Source organism: Crinia signifera, chromosome 9 (genome assembly GCF_055691185.1).
Source record: "Crinia signifera chromosome 9, ASM5569118v1, whole genome shotgun sequence".
In the NCBI taxonomy this organism is placed as follows: domain Eukaryota; kingdom Metazoa; phylum Chordata; class Amphibia; order Anura; family Myobatrachidae; genus Crinia; species Crinia signifera.
This window is the reverse complement of record NC_139225.1, coordinates 43815664-43835528: the sequence shown is the minus strand read 5'-3', so window position 1 is coordinate 43835528 and position 19865 is coordinate 43815664. Positions and strand designations below refer to the sequence as shown.

The window sequence follows — 19865 nt, the reverse complement described above, 5'->3', positions numbered from 1 at the left end:
GTGCCCACGATCTATATCGCGGGTATCTTGCCGCAAATCGCAGGCATCGCATGCATCTTATGTGTTTGTAATGTTAAATTACCTTCCAATCAACCAGATCAACCCAATGGACCCGATTTTACATAGGGAACAATGTTAAATTCCCTTCCAATCAACCAGATCAACCAATGGACCCAATTTTACATAGGGAACAATGTTAAATTCCCTTCCAATCAACCAGATCAACCCAATGGACACGATTTATGACCCCCCCCCTTCCCCCATTGTTAACGTCACCCCGCGGTCAACGTCATCCCGAAGCGTGGCGAGCGCAGCGAGCCCGCGAGGGGTGGCGGTACGCGTCCTCCGACCTATTCATACCCCCACTATCCACGTCGCCATGGAGTTGAGAATAGAAAGCGTGGTGAGCGCAGCGAGCCACCGAGCCCGAAGTGTGGCGAGCGTAGCGTGCCCCTCTGGAGATTGGTCTGCAGTGCTGGCTCTTTGTGTGACCAGAGAGTATCATACTACAGCATCTGGGTCCTGACACTGCGGAAGAGCCGGCACTTTCGTGTCAGCCTTTTTGAGGGTGACACCCAGGTGTGTGCTGCTCCTGGCTAGTGATGTCACTGCCAGGACAGAGACTTAAATAACCTATTTCTATAAGGTCGCTTTTACTTTCGTCCTATGTTCTATCCCGACCTGTTCACTAAGCTTGATAAATTGGTGATGGATGTATTTCCCATTGAATATACTGCGTTATAACCCCATTTCCATTTGGCTTTATTCTTGATATATAATAGTCGCTATGACTGTTAAAGTCAATGCTGCATATATTTTCCTATAAATATCAATTACATGCCATTAGATGTTGTTACACAAGTCATTTTTCTCTAATGACAGTACCGCAGCTGCTGACACATTTAGCCTACCTGATACAAATTTACTAAAGCAATACAAGTGCTTTGCTTTGGTGCTGTGGCCATAGCAACCAATCAGAATATGTCTATAATTTTAAAGGATGTAATAGAGAAATAATAGCTAAAATCTGATTGGGTGTTATAGGTAACATCCCCACTTCAGATACCAAGCATTTTTAGATATGTGGCCATACGGATGGTGTAATGGTTAGCATTACTGCCTCACAGCGCTGAGGTCATGGGTTTGATTCCCACCATGGCTCTAACTGTGTGGAGTTTGTATATTCTCCCCCTACTTGCGTGGGTTTCTTCTGGGTCCTCCCACAATCCAAATATATACTGGTAGGCTAATTGGCTCCCAACAAAATTAACCCTAGATTGTCTGCATGCGTGTATATGTGGTAGGGAATATAGACTGTAAGCTCTACTGGGGCAGGGACTGATGTGAATGTTCAAATATTCTTATATGCGCTATATAAGAAACCGTTAATAAATAAATATGTGAGAATCAACCTGTATATATATATATGTAAGAATTTAAGAAAAATGGGTAAATGCATACCCCCAACTGTCCAAATTTCCATGGGCCAGTCCCATTTTTTGGGACTGTCCTGCATCCTACCAGGGCCCACAGTGTCCCGTAGTTGTGGGGGGCAGTTGGGAGTCTCTCTGCAACTCACTTTTCTGTCTAGCATCTTATCATTGTGAGAGACGGGCTGGGGGCATGGCTGGCAGTTCTCACAGCTCTGGCCATGCCCCCAGCGGCAAAATGGGGGTGTGGCCTCATGATCACAGGCATTCGACGCCTGGTAGTCCTAAGACTGCGGGCGAAAATGTAGGGCATATGGTAAATGGGTAAATCGTTCAATTTTGTCATTGCAATAAAGTGTACTACAGAATAGTGTTTTGGTTGGTTCCATTACTGTTCTAACTTTTCCCGTTGGGCAAAAAGATTTGCGTTATCACAGGATTTTCCTTTATACGGGTTACTGAGCCACACTGACCGCTTGTAAGAGCCAATGTTATGGTGTAGTCCAGGCAGCAGTGTCTGACAGGAAAGAACTGATGTATTAATACTTATTTATCTCTTTCAACTGTATAAACAGATGCATCTGACACAGTTTTAAAGTAAAGTATTTTTTATTAGCTCCACAAAAATATCTGAAGGCTGTCAAAGCTGCGACAGTCACTTAGAGGGAGGCAGGGAGTTTTATAAATGAGCTCTAGCTTGGCAGTAGGCTCAGAAGTGTTAATAAGAAGAGGATATAAGACAGTGTGACAGCAGGAGAAAGCCAGAACTGCTGGTGTAAGCTGCAAAGATATGTATATAAGTTCTAACTGTATAAAGGGTATACCGTCACTAGGTCGACCACAGGAAGGTCAACATACATTGGGTGGACCAATGTCAACACCCTCAAAACGTCGACATGGGTCTAGGTGGACAGTCATAAGGTTAACACAAGCATTAGGTCGCCATGGGGAACGTCCACAGTCAAAGGGTCGAAATGGTTTTTTTAGGGGGGTTTGAGCCAACATATGCCGACAGGTGGTATTTCATGCCCTACCAGCCACTAAGGCGTGGAGGGGAAATTACATAGTGTGCTGAGCGTAGTGAGTCACCGTGCCCAAAGCATGGCGAGGGGATGCGGTGCACTGATACGGTGGCCATGGCGACTGTGGCAACATTTGGGACAAAAGCATGATAAACCCATGTCGACCTAATGTTTGTGTTGACCTAATGACCCTGGCAACCTAAACCCATGTGTCAACATTTTGAGGGTGTCAACCTAAGGCCTGTCGACCTTCAGTGGTCGACAATATGATCCTGACCCTAGTGTTATGCACAAACTCTGACTAATGGGGCCTACACACCGGGTGATTTCAGGGTATTCTCTAAGTGATCTGATTTAATTTGACTAAATCGCTTAGATAATGTCCCTACATCACTCCGTGTGTCGGGGCCATATCGATGTGCGACGCTACCATCCGGCTAATTAAGATCCAGCATGCTGGATAAATTTAGCTAGATCGGCGGTCAAGGCTTTTGTTCTCACCGGAGAACACTGGCCCTGATGGGTCCCTTAGCACACATCGCTGTTCAGCGTTGTGCACAGAGTGAACTTGCTGAGCGATCTGAGCAGTCTATATTGCTCAGATCACTCAGCAAAATCTCTAAGTGTGTAGGCACCATCAGTTTAGAACGAACATCTGCTCTTCAACCCCAGGTCTAAAAATAGATACTAAAAAAAAATCATAGATAAATCTCCATTACAACAATATGCTGTAATTGAATGCAGATCTCCTAGGAAGCCAGTAGGACATCCAAACCTAAAATGCAGGATGAAAAAGATACTTAGAAAATGCATAATTGTGTATATAAAGCATCAGGAGTTTATTAGGACACAGGGACGCACTGGGGGGCAGAAGTCATCCCCTGACATTGTTTGTATAAGGGGTATTGTAGGGGCTCACGCACACAGACAAAGGCGGTGTGGTCATGTGTAACAGGAGCACTCAGAAAGTATCAGGACACAGCCTTGCAGCACTCCCCTTAGCATGTTTCTCCTCTTTCTTAGCATGTCTTCCAAGCAGAGCACTGGGAGGCAGAGCTGCTAGCCCAGGCCATCAAGGGGCCAGATTGGCCCAACAGGTTATTGGCCTTTCTGGAATTTGCCAAAAGTGCCAGGTGGCCAGTCAGCCCCTGTCAGGCAACTGGAGGCTTCCGAATTTCAGGTCTTTCTCCTGCATTTCAGGAGAGTAGCTCATCCTCCTGTATGCTGCCCACTTAACTGGTAAAGTGGGCAATAAGGGCCTTATTCTTGTTCACTCTTTCTGAAAAAATCCTTCTTAGATGGACAAAACCATGTGCACTGCAGGGGGGGGGGCGATGTAAAATGTGCAGGGAGAATTAGATTTGGGTGAGTTATTTTGTTTCTGTGCAGGGTAAATACTGGCTGCTTTATTTTTACACTGCAATATAGATCTCACTTTGAAGTAAAACCCGACCCAAATCTAATTCTGCCAGAGAGGGTCCATGGATAAGTCTACATGCACAGACTTATCATACATGTCAAGAGGTGTGTGGTCTGTGGGGGAAGATGTGGGCATGATTGCACTGCAATATAAATTTCGGTACTTGTTTCCTAGCACGGCGCCCACGATATTAAGTTGTATGACATCGCATCGCATCACATGCCATAAGCCCGCATGCGATGCGATTTTAAATTGTATAAGCCCCTATACGATTTTGAATTGTATAAGCACCCTAATTGGTGCTTACAATGTTAAATGCACCCCCCACTATCAACGCCAACCCGAAGTGTGGCGAGCGCAGCGAGCCCACGTGGGGCGGTAGTACGCGTCCTCCTACCTTTTCATACCCCCACTATCCATGTCGGCGTGGAGTTGATTTGAGACAGTGTGGTGAGCACAGCAAGCCACCGAGCTCAAAGCATGGCAAGGGGAAGCGGAATATATGTGAAGTCGCATTGCATGCCATCGTATGCCTTATGGTATGCGATTCGATGGGCGCCATGCTAGGAAACAAGTACCTAAATTTCTGTACTGTAACTGATAAGATATGGTCATAGCTTGGACAGATTAGGGGTTTTGTATGTTTTGTCTCACATTTCCTCTCAGAGGTCTGATATTTGAAAAACATTTTTATTATAAGGTAAAATCTCCAGTGTGTAGCAGACGTCTTTAATGTAATCCATCTGATGGTCTTTTTTTTTTTTTTTTACCATTGATGGGTCTCTGTTAACCAGATTGATCAAAAATGGGCAATGATATTGAGCATGAGTTCCCACTAGGGGCTGATTCAGACCTGTTGATAGAACAGCAAATTTGGCCCCTCTGTCGATGGTTGGGTTCTGCGCATGCCTGTGAGTGTATGTGGGGTGTCTTTAACTTCATAAAGTGTTAAGCTGCAGTCCTGGGCTTCCTATCGGCTGTGAGCCGGGGAAAGTCGTTCGATGGTAAGTAACCATCAAAGGATTTTTCCTCTGTGCGGGCGCCTCCGAGCGAAAATGTAAGTGTACACATCCGCTCGCAGTGTAGTTAGGGGAATTTGGGTGGCATGGGGGGTCGTGCGTTCCACGGGGCAGGGTTAACCTGCTCGCTAGGCTTCGAATAAATGCAGCGTATCAAGCAGGCCTGAATCAGGCCCTAAGTTCCATAACAAATGAAACCAGGCTCCATTTGTGAATATTGCTCTGTTTAAGCAAGGCAACCAGTGTTTTATGGTGAATAATTTAGGAGAGCTTGTAAAAATATGAGATAAAAATCTGCAATGACATCAATCCACTAATAATTTCAGATGAATCACAATTCCGAAGACTCCAAAGATATGTCATTGTCTTCTATTTATGGGAATTTGAGTTGGGAGAGGGCAGCGACAAAACCTGGTTTGTGATATCTGAGGCAGTCGGTTGTAGTGATGTTCCTGATTCCTCAGGCTGCTGAGACCACCTCAAGAACGCACACTCACAGACACACTGGCCCGCTTTCAAGTTCTGCTGTAAACAGATGTGTTGCTTTTTTTTAAACTATTTACGGTTCAATATTTTTTTCTGCAATATACAGTAAGTTTAGACTGATCTTGTAATGCTTTCGTGTTTTTGTTTGTTGCAATGTGGTATTAAGTACAGGAACAGCCCTGATTTACGAATAGAAAAAAACCTAAACATTTTCAATCGCCATCTTCCTGCAGCAAATACTTTATTGCTGCAATTGTCTTTGCCCTTCATGATTGGAATCTGTGAATTAGAGATTTTTAACATGTTGGGACTTGCAGATAATTGGCATAACAGATGGGTATGAGTCATTGGGTCAACCAAACTGAGGTCGTGAAAAAGGTCGACATGGCTTTAGGTCGAAAAGATCATTAGATTGACACAAGCATTAGGTGGACATTGGGAAGGTCAAAAGGTTGACCTGGGTTTTTCAAAGTTTTTTTGTCCCGAATGTTGACTTTTAGTCAACATGGACACCATATTGGTGCACCACGTCCACACGCATGACTCACCATGCTTCAGGCCTCCATGTCCTAGTGGATGGTAGGGCATGAAATACCGCCTGTCGGCACATGGCAGCTCATAAAAACTTGAAAAACCCACGTGGACCTTCCCAATGTCGACCTACTGAACCTGTTGACCTAAAGCCATGACCACCTTTTTCGTGTGCTGACCTAAGGCCTTTTCACCTTCAGTGGTCCACCTAATGCATGTCGACCTTTGTACTGTCAACCTAGTGACCGTATCCGCCTTGTGCACCTGCGTAGGAGTGACTAGGATTGCAGGATCATGAATGTTCATTGGAACTGGAATCAGTTCCAGGAATTGGAAGTAATGACCCATTCATGCATTGATTAACTGCCACGTGCTCTTGGCACTGGTGCTTGCAGTATAGAGAGAGTTGTCGGTGGAAACAAGAGAGGCATTAGGGGTAGCCTACCGCAGAAAACCCCATTCACGCATGCAGACCCCCTCCATGATGTAGACACACCCATCCATGATGCAGCTACGCCCCCTTAGTGATGTCGATGTGGACAGTTGTGGTGTAGATGTAGTATCCCAGCCAGGGTCATACATAGACACGCCCACACTGCCAATGACCTTACTCCTTAAAGGGGTGAATATTGATTCAGCATGCACCACAATTACTTAAACTACATCAGCTATAATTATAGCCTGAATGAAAATAATTGCCTGCACATGTAGACAGAAGAACAAATAACAGCAAGGGACAGTGATTAACAAGAAAACGGGGTAGGGAGAATCCTAACTTCTAAATACAAGTCTTTAAGGATTTAAATGATAAATATGTTTTGTTTCACATAGGCTCCCTTGAAAATCCCCCTTTGCTTATTCCAAGAAGTGACAAACAGGAAGCGCCATTTTCATTTCTATGTGTTTCCTAAAATATGCATCCGGAGTAGCCGACATACTTGGGCATTCCCGCCCTAAGGCATTTGGAGCTATTTTCGGGGATAACCATCCAAAACGTTGCTGCAGATTTTTGTAAAGCATGTACCATTGTTGACCCTCATAGGAAGTAAGAAAAACCGAATGATTGCTATAAGAAAGTAGGTAGTTTAAACCTCTAGAATGGGGGCTGGCATGAAGGAACATCATGTGCCTTAGCCTACCTATGGTGTGGCAGGGATTTCATGTGACTAAACCTGCCTATGGTGTGGCAGGGACATCACGTGACTTAGCCTGCCTATGGTGTGGCAGGGACATCATGTGACTTAGCCTGCAATTGGGTGGGTAGTCAAGTAGAGGGGTGCCAAGATGGGGGTACTAATTATCCAGGCCCAAGTCTAATGGGGCCCTAGTCCTCCCTCCCAATTACCTGGAAGCAGGAGCTGCAGCAGCTTTTCTCCTTAACCTAGCACATGCTGGTGTGTGTGTGGCCAGGGAAGCACTTAAAATACTATTCTTTTCAAACGAAGGGCGAGATTCTCTATTACAGAAATGCAGTAAAAACCCCGTTATCGGGGTTTTTACCGCATTTCTGTATTCTCTAACATCCCTCCGCAGTGTCACCGCTGCGAAGGGAATCGCCAGCAAAAGCTGGCGGTTCCCTGCAGAAGCCTATGGGCTTCTTACTGCAGCGGTGTGTGAGGGATCCGTCACGGATCCCTCCCAGCATGCCCCGCGGCCGGAGCGTCGGTCTGCGCATGCGCATATTTTAGAGAATATGCGGTCATTAGAAATGCGGTGGCCGGCGAAGAGGGCTGCGGATTTTAGAGAATCCCGCCCACAGTCTGTAACATAGCAATTAGGAGCTGATTGGCTGGTATCTCTCTCCAAATTCTAACTCTCTAATGCAAATGCTGGGTACACATTGGAGCAATTCCCGTGGATGCCGATATAGTTAACTATAGCTGGGGTGCCACAGGCAAACTATTTAGGGCATACACACTGTATCAATCGGTGACGTCAACCGCCCCCTGCTCCGTTCATGCAGTCTCTGGCGATATTGTTAGGTGGAGCTACATGTAGATATTGCCCATACACATTGAGCGATATGCAGGCAATAACATTAACAATATAGATATTTTCTATATTGTCAACGATATATCGCCCAGTTTATTCCCAGCTTTAGTAAATCTCCCCTATGTTTATACTGTAATGGTGTAATGTCAGCAAACGCATAGTAAAATGCTTTAAAAACTCATGACTAAATGTGCATGTGTGAGTGTGTGTGTATATATATCTGTATAACTTCTGTGAGAAAGGATAACGTCTGAATTGTAAGACGGGTACTATGCCTATATTGTCTTTCAAACTCCCAACACAACAAAAATGACATTGAAGAATCGCATACAAGAGGAATTTAAGAATGAGGGAGGGACAAACCAAATACTCACACAGAGCTTTATCTAGTCTGAGGCAACAGAACATCAGGTAAATGGTTAAACATGATTTTATTTTACAATTTTCTTTTTTTAGCATCCAATGTTAAAAAGCCATCCCTATCTAAAGAAATCACAGCAAGTAATTTGCCCCCAGCAATCCCCCCTAAAATTCCATTTAGTGGTTTCACCAGTGCATCACACAAAAGTCTCCTTTATAACATCAGCCTGGAAGCAGAGACTGGGCAGGGATTTGTGTGAATCAAAAGCCTTACAGTGCATTGATGCTCGCCTCCGTACTGGAGAGAGGGAGGAAAAGCAGAGACAGCGGGGAAAGGAAGAGAGGGAAGCGGGAGACAGTGATCTGAGATGGAAAAGAATGAGGAGGAAGAGAGGAGAGAACAGAGGGAGTCAGACATTTCCCACCCTATCTGCAATTTGCCTCATTGCCTGGGGCAGCTAAGTCTATGGTCTTTGTGTTCTTATGGCAGAAATGGGGATCCTTTGACCCTCCAGCTGTTGCTGAACTACACATCCCAGCATGCCCTGCAACAGTTTTAGCATGGCCAGATAACAAAACTGTAGCAGGGCAAGCTGGGATGTGTGGTTCAACAACTGCTGGCGGCCCAAAGGTTCCTCTTCCCTGTCTTGTGGAATAGTTCTAAGTTTTTAAAAATAGGATATGTAACACTAACAGGTAGAACAGCAAACATCAAAGCAACAAACAAATTTAAATAACAAGAAGTAAACATGGAAACAATGCTGAAAAACAGAAGCAGGCATATAACAAATCCAGGAAGACATTTCCCATCACCCGGGATAGCATTTGTGAAGCTGAAACTTAAAAACTGGCAGGCACAAGGAATGTTTGGTCCATCCAGCACCATATTGTCCTCATTTGCTTTGTATTCCTCTGCCCATATTCATTGTTTTCCCCAAACACCATCATGTTTTCCTGAACTCTTCCAATCCTGGACAGCAACATGTTTTCCATCCCCCCCTGTAGTATGTTTCTGTAGGAGAAACAGATTTTAACCCTAATAATTCCTACAACAGAGTGTATTTGATCCTACAGGGGGAGGGGGGGGGGGGGGGGTGCGTCGGTTGGAGGCTAATTGCCAGCAATCAGGCAACCGCTACACTTTATACCGCCTCTTCCCCTGTTGTCCCCTTGCTCTTTACTTGGTACTTAGTAACATGATATAGGGGGGGGGGGGGGGGGTATTTAATCCGGGATTCTGTCTGAACGTCCCGACAGTCAGAATCCAGGGCCAGTTTCGTTTGATCCAACAGGAACTCGACAGTCGGAATTTAATGTTCCGACTGTTGAGTGTCGGAAAGTCTGAATCGCGAATTGTTGAAAAACGGCCATGACAAATCGTGGCCATTTCCGACAAATCAGATCCGACTTTAAAAAAAGAATCTGACACCCTTCAATGTTGTCGTTAACGGCAGCATTGAATAGGTGAGTGCCGCTATTTCCCCTGCCGGGAAATGACAGCACAGATTCAACCAAACACTTCTGTTGCCCCCCCTTATTTGGGCAACAGAAGTGTTTGGTTGAATGTCACATAAGGAGGAAAAGAGTGCATGCTTGACATATATTGTATATGAATATAGTAATATTTTCTCATTTTAATCTTTGCATCTTATCATTACATTTAACGTAGGCATGGACATCGGTAGCCCACCATCAAAAATCGGCTAACCATCACATCAAAAGATGTGATAGCATTTACGCATAAGATATAAATCCTATTTGCGCATGGCCAAAAGCAAACCCTGTTCTATCCTGATGTTAAACAGCTGAATTCAGCAATATATATAAAAAATCGAATAGCCATTGAATCTACACCATTTAATGCCGACTACCTTTAGAAATCACTATCACATGGTAAAAACATTAACATTTATGTTTATGAACCATCGGATTCCAATGTCCATCCTTACTGTTAGGTTTAATCGCAGCTGTGTTGCATGCTTCCATCTATTCTGTAATTTCCCTACAAGTAACTTTTGGGATGACAGCTAAGGCCAAACTGAATGTACAACCATTCAGACAAATCTGTGTAAATGGATACAATTCCCAGGGAGAGGATAGCACAGCTTCCCAAGCACTTGGTACAGTAACACAGGCAACATCTGTACATCCTATTCCATTCCGTAGCTGAGCTTGCCTTCCCCCTACCTCTGCTGTATCCACAAATCCTCCACCCTTCCAGCAAAGAGGACTTCCTTGCAGTTCCCCAGAGCCCTACCGCCCACTCCAGATGCAGACAGTGAGTCCCAGTATTGCAATGTCTTACCTGGCAAGCTTGGATAAAGCGGACACATAGCCCTGTTGCAATGGGTACATGCAGGAAGGATTAGGGATGACCAAGGAAGAAGACAGAACCAGCCTCAGTCTTTAGCTCTTGTCTTTGCACGCTGGCAAGCAGGCAGGCAAGACTTTTAATGATTTCCAGCTCAGCTTGGCGGCTGTGTTTCCTCTTGCAAAAAAAAAATAATAATAAAAAAAAATAAAAAATAAAGGAACAAGCCTCTGCCCCTCCTTCCTTCCCTCCTTCCATCCTCCTCCTCCCAGTACACGTGCAGGCTGTGTACAACCTGAAGTACTGCCTGCTGCTCGGCACTGGCTGACAGAGGATTCTGGGAGGGATTTTTGCACAGTACCAGAGAGGTCTGGGTTGATGTCAGGTTACACAGGAAAGTGGGGGCCTGGGGATTTCTGAGTCATTTTCACAACTGAGCCTGTGTAATGATTATATTCAGGCATGAGGCATAATTAACTCTTGCAGGGGCCTTTTGGGTAATGGGGGAGATTAACCAATATCCCTGTATTGTAGCAACAATAAATGCATGACTTCATTGCAGGACGGGGGAAATTGAATAGGGTTTAAATACCAGTTCACATCTTTTTTTAAGCATTTTGATTAATTGGCGATAATGATAAAGGGACTGATTCAGACCTGTTCACTACGCTCAGCCTGGTGAACAGCTAAGCACCACCCAATACCCAGCCGAACGCCCACACACACACCCCACCTCCCTTTCACCGAATCTCGCATGCTAGGAGATGTGTCCCTGACCATTGAATGATTTCCTCCCCTTCGGTAATAAAAGTCAGTGTAAACTGACTTTTATTTCCGCCACTGATCACCGAATACGGGGTGGGTCTTGACATCATGTTGACGTCTTCCACCCACCAACGAGCAGACAACGCCACACCTGCATTTGGCCAGCGTTTTGATGGGGACGCACTTAAAATGCTGGGTGTTTCATCCTACTCCAGCATCTGTCGGCCCCCGCCCATCTGAATCGGCCCCAAAATGAAAAAGGGTAAAAAATAAATCCTAGGAATGGCTGGTAAATGATGGTAAATTGAAATGTAATTAAATTAAAGTGGCTACATTCTCAGACAAAAATCTGCAGACATAGGGGGTCAGATGGAGACACTGCATCTGTCATAGGATGGGTGAAAGCTCTGATGTTGACCGATGGTGGTATATAATCATTATTGCAGTGTGCATGGTTGCTCGTTCCTTGCACATTTGGGTGTGGATCATTAGCTATTATTGTCAACGTCAACCTAGATCATGTCCTCCTTTTTAGTAAGCAACCTTTTTACCCGCCACAGCACATTTGCAGATAGGTGCTCACCAATAGATGCTGATGCGTATACTTTTGCCTGCGGCTTAGAATCAGGCCCCATACCTCCCAACTGTCCTATTTCCCGCGGGAACATCACGGTTTTTGTGGACGTTCCCTCGTCCCGCCCGAGGCCAGCAGTGTCTTGCGGTGGGGGTGCTGTTAGGAGTCACCACTGCCACCCGCTGGGCAGCGATGAATAGTTGCTGTGCGCATGTTCATAGCATCTATTCCCCACAGGCAGAGGGGCAGCGCCTGCAAAACGGGGGCATGGCCTCGCATGAGTGATGTAATTTGAAGGCCACCCCCTCACTGCAAGGCCATGCCCCCAACATTTTGGGCGCGCTGCTGCGACTCGCGCAGAGATCCCACTGCGCCATCACTGAAAGTTGGGAGGTATGTGGTTCTGCAACATGACAATGTGAGCCGAAAAATGTAAATGAGTTTCAATACAACATCAAATAAATATCTGAGCTTCGAGTGTCTGACTCATTGTCCTGAATTACCTCCTTGCTGGAATATTACTGCATGATGAGAACTTACTGTTGTAAATGAGCTGCGCTCTATGAGGTTCTACTAATACTCTAGTACAGCCATAGGCGAATCTAGGGGGTGGTCCGGGGGTGCACAGGACCACCCATTAGCCCATTTTGTAGCTGAGGGATGGAGCTTTCCAACGAGCCCAGCCCCGTGTCTCTAGCCCCCTGGGAACCGGAGATACTGCCAGGCAAAGTTGGAACATTTTCCCTATAGGATAACATGGGACCCGCTAATTCCAACGCCCACCCAGTTCAACGGCTGCCAGTTCCCCCTTCGGCATCACTGAAGCTCAAGGTTGATCTCAGTCAAACCCAAATTGCTGGGCCTTCAATCTGATACCAGGCTGAATCCATATGGGTTAATTGGTTCCAGGGATATTGAGGTTAAACCGTTTGTTTTTTTCATTTCTTAAATGTAATTTCATGACTGTTTATGTTCTTTGAGGGCAGATTTCTCTGGAACCAAACAGCCCAGTTTCATGGGACCAAAATCTTTCGAAGCCAACTCAAAAGTTCTTCAATATGATACTGGTCTCATGTAAATGGGTCAGTTGGTTCTGAAGATATAGCTTGTTGGTTAAAGGGGGGTAGGGAGAGGGAAGTGGTTGTCTCTCCCCCTCACACCAGAAAATGCACTAGGCTGGTGTATAAGGTGTCAGCCTGGGAATGTCCCTGCATGATCCTGGGACCATATTCCCGGGTAAATCCCTGAATTTTCTGTTGTGAAAGGGGTATTATTTTAAACAGCCGTGATCTGCAGTGCTCTGAATACAGCCGGGCAGCCCCCTGCTCTCTGCCCAGCTGTCAATGACTGTCACCCCTGCAGCTTCCACTCCAATTCTTCTTCCCGCTTTCACCTCAGCCTCCCCCCCCCCCCTTTAATCATGTGGTGCCGGCGCCCGGCGTGCTCCCCCGCAGGGCTGCCAAGAGAAATCCTGGGCCCCGGTACAACAGCGTCACGGGGCCCCCCTGGAGTGGCGAGCAACAGAAAAGAGGTGTGTCCATTAAAGGATATAGGGGTGTGTACCACACCATATACCCTTTATGCAACACAATAGTAGACCCCTTATACTTGCCCCTTACACATTATGCTACACAAAATTCAAATCGATTACTTGCCGCCCCGTTCGTATGCAGCAGTGTGGACAGAAGCGTGGGGTGGTGGATATGGGTTGCGCCCATGGGAGTAAGGGGTCGTGGCCACGGATGGGCAGATAGCGGCAGGGTCCCTGCGGAGGATGGGAACTAGGTAATAGCTCTCATCCTCTGCAAGGACCCCACTGCTGTCTGCCCATCATTCACAGGGACCCTCTGCCCCCCTGCGCTGCCCAGACCCCTATGCCATGCTACAGCAGGGGTGGCCAGCCCACGGCTCCTCTCTCCAAGATCTGTGGCTGGCACGATCATCCCCATTTGAAGCGCCGCCTCTGGAGTATAAGGATCCCAAGCTCACACACGCAGCAGGGAAAGCGGCAACAGTTCTTTCAACCTGCTGGCAAGAAGCAGCAGATGCCACTACTTGCCGTATCGCCGAGCTGAGCTGCCGGTATCTGCTGTGTCCCCCAAAGCTACAGATCCGGCGCCAAGAGCAGATGCATTGTGATGGCCAGCGGTATGTGCGGCTGGAGGGAGAGGGGGGATTGTGTCCATTAAACCTCTTTCATCTCATGTGATCCTGCGCAGTATGGTCCCACCCAGATCGCACTCCATATATGATCCGTCATAAATGGGCCCCATGTAGCCTGTTCCCTTCACACACATTGGAGGTCATTCTGATTGACCACAAAGCTGCAAAATTTGCAGCTTTGCGGGTTATCTAAATACCTCAGATTTCACGCATGCGAACGGATGTTTTACATCATCATCGATTTGCAGCTTGTGTGCCGGGCAGTGCGGTCGCTGACCATCAAATGATTTCTCAAGCGCTCGCAGATCTGTCAGTCTCTGCTGTCTTAGATCTGTGGCGCTCCTGTACGAGAAGAGGGCGGGCAGCTGGCATCCGGTGACATCAGCTGCCCTCCCCCGGCACCCACGTCATGGGAGTTCCCATGGGCGCAACCCATATCCACCACCCCACGCTTCCGTCCACACTGCTGCATGCGATCGGGGCGGCAAATAATCGGTTTACTCACACAAAGTGGCTGCACATGCACAACATCGCTCCCCTGTGTGACCGTGCGGGGGGGCGAACCAACCTGAATGAGGGCCATAGCCTGTTACACACACACATAGCCTGTTACACAAACACACACATATATATATATACATACAAAGCCTGTTACACACACACACATATACAAAGCCTGTTACACACACACATATACATACATAGCCTGTTACACAAACACATATAGCCTGTTACTTACACACACACACACACACACACACACACACACACACATATATATACATACATACATAGCCTGTTCCTTCACACATACAGTACATAGCCTGTCACACACACATATACATACATAGCCTGTTACACACACACATACATAGCCTGTTATATACACACACACACACACACACACACATATATACACACACACATAGCCTGTTCCTTCACACATACAGTACATAGCCTGTCACACACACACACACACACACACATATACATACATAGCCTGTTACACACACATATACATACATAGCCTGTTACACACATATATACATACATACAAAGCCTGTTACACACACACACACACTCACACACATATACAAAGCCTGTTACACACCCACATATACATACATAGCCTGTTACACAAACACATATACATACATAGCCTGTTACACACACACACACACACACACACACACACACACACATAGCATGTTACACACACACACATAGCCTGTTACACACACACACACACACACACACACACACACACATATATACATACACAGCCTGTTCCTTCACACATACAGAACATAGCCTGTAACACACACATACATAGCCTGTTACACACACACATAGCCTGTTCCTTCACACATACAGTACATAGCCTGTCACACACACACACACATATACATACATAGCCTGTTACACACACATATACATACATAGCCTGTTACACACATATATACATACATACAAAGCCTGTTACACACACACACACACACACACACACACACACACATATACAAAGCCTGTTACACACCCACATATACATACATAGCCTGTTACACAAACACATATACATACATAGCCTGTTACACACACACACACACACACACACACACACACATAGCATGTTACACACACACACATAGCCTGTTACACACACACACACACACATATATACATACACAGCCTGTTCCTTCACACATACAGAACATAGCCTGTAACACACACACACATAGCCTGTTACACACACACATATATACAAAGCCTGTTACACACACACACACACATACATAGCCTGTTACACACACACATATAGACATACATACATACATAGCCTGTTACACACACACACACACATACATAGCCTGTCACACACACATATATACATACATACACAGCCTGTTACACACACACACACACACACACACACACACACACATACAAAGCCTGTTACACACACACACACACATACCCTGTGTTACACACACACACACACACACATATATATATATATACATATATACAAAGCCTGTTACACACACACACACACACACACACACACAGCCTGTCACACACACACACACACACACAGCCTGTTACACACACACACACACACACACACAGCCTGTTACACACACATATATCCATACATACACAGCCTGTTACACACACACACGCTTTTTGTCTGTTCCCCCTGTCCATAGCCATGCATTGCGGGCGGCATTACCTTTTGAACCAGGAACTTGGAGCATACTTGCCTACTTTTGAAAAGTAGTTTCAGGGAGATTATAGATCACACTGTAGGGCATCGTATGGAGTGCCGTTGAGGGGGGGAGTACCACATTTTACCCAAAGGGTTTGTCTATCTCCACCCATGGGCGTGTCTACTGTCACTCAGGGGTGTGCCCTGCAGTGGCAGGTAAAAAGTAAAGTACAAAGTGCAGTACTGGCTACACACACTGATATCTCAGCTACATGGTGACAGACATGGTGCTTGGGCTGGGGCCACATGCTGTGTCTCTTCCCACAGTACTACCAGCCTTCTTTTTGTGCATGCACAGTCCGGATTGTGAAAGGAGGCGGCTTAGGGTATTTCTGGAGCTGCGCTTCAATTTGCAGGCCACCGGGGTACTCAGCCACACATCATAGTACATTATACACAGCACCCCCCTCCCATATTACACCCTGTACACATATAATATATAACACTCTACAAAACACCATAATATATCACATGCAGCTTCCCCCCCATATTACAACCATTACATATACACAGCACCCCCCTCCCCCATATTCACCCTGTACAAAGCACATTGCACAAAACACTATAGTATATTACATGCAGATTCCCCCATTTTACCATATGCACAGCACCCCCTCCCCCATATTACACCCTGTACAGTACATAAAGCACATTGCACAAAACACTATAGTATATTACATGCAGATTCCCCCATATTACCATATGCACAGCACCCCCTCCCCCATATTACACCCTGTACAGTACATAAAGCACATTGCACAAAACACTATATATAGTATATTACATGCAGCTTCCCCCATATTACACCATACCCTCCAACTGTACCGAATTTGCCGGTACAGTACCGTTTTCTAAAGGTCTGTACCGGCAAATAAAAAGTGTACCGAATGTACCGGTTTTTTTTCTGTCTGGTTCCCTTCCCTGCAGAGCACCCGGGAGACATGCGCACTCTGGGGGACTTTGTCCTCTCGCGGCCGCCGTCTGCCTCTACAATCTAGCTCCGCTGCTGTCTCTATGGTAACCGGTGGACGCGGTGGACGCGGAGGACGGGGGGAGGGGGGGACTTGACCGGAGTTGCTTGCGAGTACAAGTGTGCAGCAGCGCCAGCGAAATACAGTGGTGGGTTGCTGCGCACTCGCTTCTCACTGGGACATAGCAGTCGGCAGGGAGAACAGAGGAGAGATGCGGTGCCACAGCGGCAGCGGCCTGACATTGTTCTGTGGGGAGGAGGAGAGGGGTATGTTACTGACAGCCTTCCTCCGTCATTGCTGCATCATAGGTGCTGCTGCTGGCCTCTGCATTAAAACACCAGCCAGCTACCCACCCCCTGCAAGGACCCTGCCTGCTGCTCCACCTCCTGCTGAGAACCGTTACCTGGACCTGGCATACACCAACCATGCTGCTCTTGCAGCAGCTGCTGCTGTACCAGGACTGAAATAATACTGGTGACTATGGTAGGGCTGAGCTTTGAAAGCGCATGTGTCTGTGTAAGGCAGGGCTTGTCATATATATATATATATATATATATATATATATATATATTTATATATACACACTATTATATACAGGGGTAACCTATAAATGTGTGTGGGGGGGACGACGACTGGTCAGTACACCCACTTTGCCCGTGACCACGCCCACTTTGCCCGTGGCCACGCCCCCCCCTAAATGAGTACCGATTTGTGCCCTTCAAATGTTGGAGGGTATGTTACACATATTTACATATACACAGCACCCCCCTCCCCCATATTACACCCTGTACAGTACACACAGCACATTGCACAAAACACTATAGTATTTTACCTGCAGATTCCCCCCCCCCCCATATTACCATATATACAGCACCCCCTCCCCCATATTACACCCTGCACAGTACACACAGCACATTGTACAAAACACTATAGTATATTACATGCAGATTCCCCCCCCATATTACACGTATTTACATATACACAGCACCCCCTCCCCCATATTACACCATAATACATTACACACAGCTAATACATGCAGCACATTGCACACAACATATTCAATTATACATAGCTGCCCCATATTACACGCAGTACACACACATGATACACCAGCCCCCATTTCCTCAGTGCACACAGCACTCACCTGGCTGAGGGCTCATGTCAGGGACTTGCAGGGAACCAGCCATGTGGTAAGGGAGGGAGGCGGAGAGGCAGGAAGAGCTGCTGGTCTGTGTAACACGGAGCTGAGTGAGCTTAGGCAAATTCGGGGGCGTGGCCTAATCGCGGACCCGTGGCCACGCCCCCTTTTTCAAAAAAGTTTTTTTTTTTTTTTTTTTTTTGTGTGTGTCGGGACCCGGGCCCCCCTGGCAGGCCCGGGCCCAGGTAAAATGTACCCGCCCCCCCTGCCTCTCGGCGGCCCTGCTCCCCCGACATCATGCACAACAACAGCGCGCACAATATTTCAAATGTCCACTCGGATAGAGGGGATACCAGGAGGGGAGTGTGAGCGTGCTCTGCGCTGCGCTCTGCTCCTCTCCCCATAGAAGCAGCAGCACCGCTCTCCATCTCTCCCTGCAGCAGCAGCGAAGGCTCATATAAACATTTACAGTAAGTGGCACTTTTGGGGGCATTGCTTAAGAGACGCTACAAGTAGCGGTATGTGGGGGCATTATGCATAATGTGTGGCTTAATGTGTAAGGGGCATGGCATCATGTGTAAGTGGCATTATGTGTACTGCATAATGTGTGGCTTAATGTGTAAGGGGCATGGCATCATGTGTAAGTGGCATTATGTGTACTGCATCATGTGTAAGGGACATTATGTGTGCAGCATCATGTGTAATGGGTACTATGGTGCGCGGCATCATGTGTAATAGGTACTATGGTGTGCGGCATCATGTGTTATGGGTACTATGGTGTGCGGCATCATGTGTAATGGGTACTATGGTGCCATCAAGCAAGAACCCCCTAGCAATGAGCACGTAGGTAAGCAGCACTTATGTGGCAAATATGTAATGGGCATAACGGTTTGTTATATAGTATGTAATGGGCATCATGATGTGTGGCACAATGTGTAATGGGCATTATGGTGTGTGGCCTTATGTGTAAGTGGCATTACGGCGTGTGGCTTTATGTGTAATGGGTATTACAGAGTTTGCTAAAATGTGTTATGGGCATTACTGTGTATGGTCTAAACACCACACCCCTTTTTGTGATGACACGCCTCCTTCACAGGAGGCCACGCCCCTTTTTGCCGCGCGGCTGCGCCGCGCTAAGGTCCCCCTACTGTTATGTCTAGATTTGGGACCACCCATTACCATAAATCTAGATTCGCCTATGAGTACAGCGGTTCTCAAACTGTGGGTCCTGACCCCAAAGTGCGTCTCGACCTTCTCAGCATGGGGTCACGACTCCATGTTGCTGACCATCAGGCTGATGACTTTTCTAATCTCAGTCAGTGATTCAAGGAGTCTGTTGGATTGTCTGTTATTTTAGACTCCTCCCATTAGTTTGTGCCTCCACAATGCTGCCATGTATGTGCTGTCTGCTGACTAC

The 19865-nt window shown here is 46.5% G+C and overlaps 1 protein-coding gene across 2 annotated transcripts in view; it reads right to left on the bottom strand.

Annotated features, from left to right (window-relative positions):
- Nucleotides 1-18519, bottom strand: part of DUSP9 (dual specificity phosphatase 9) — a 63306-nt gene extending 44787 nt beyond the window's left edge. The window contains exon 1 of one of the 2 annotated variants that reach the window (XM_083159015.1): nt 18455-18519. The gene's annotated coding sequence lies outside the window, so the exon portion shown is untranslated. Of the gene's footprint in view, nt 1-10565; nt 10784-18454 lie in introns of those variants that run through there. The other variant, XM_083159014.1, reaches the window with a different exon arrangement.
- Between the last annotated feature and the right edge of the window lie 1346 nt (nt 18520-19865).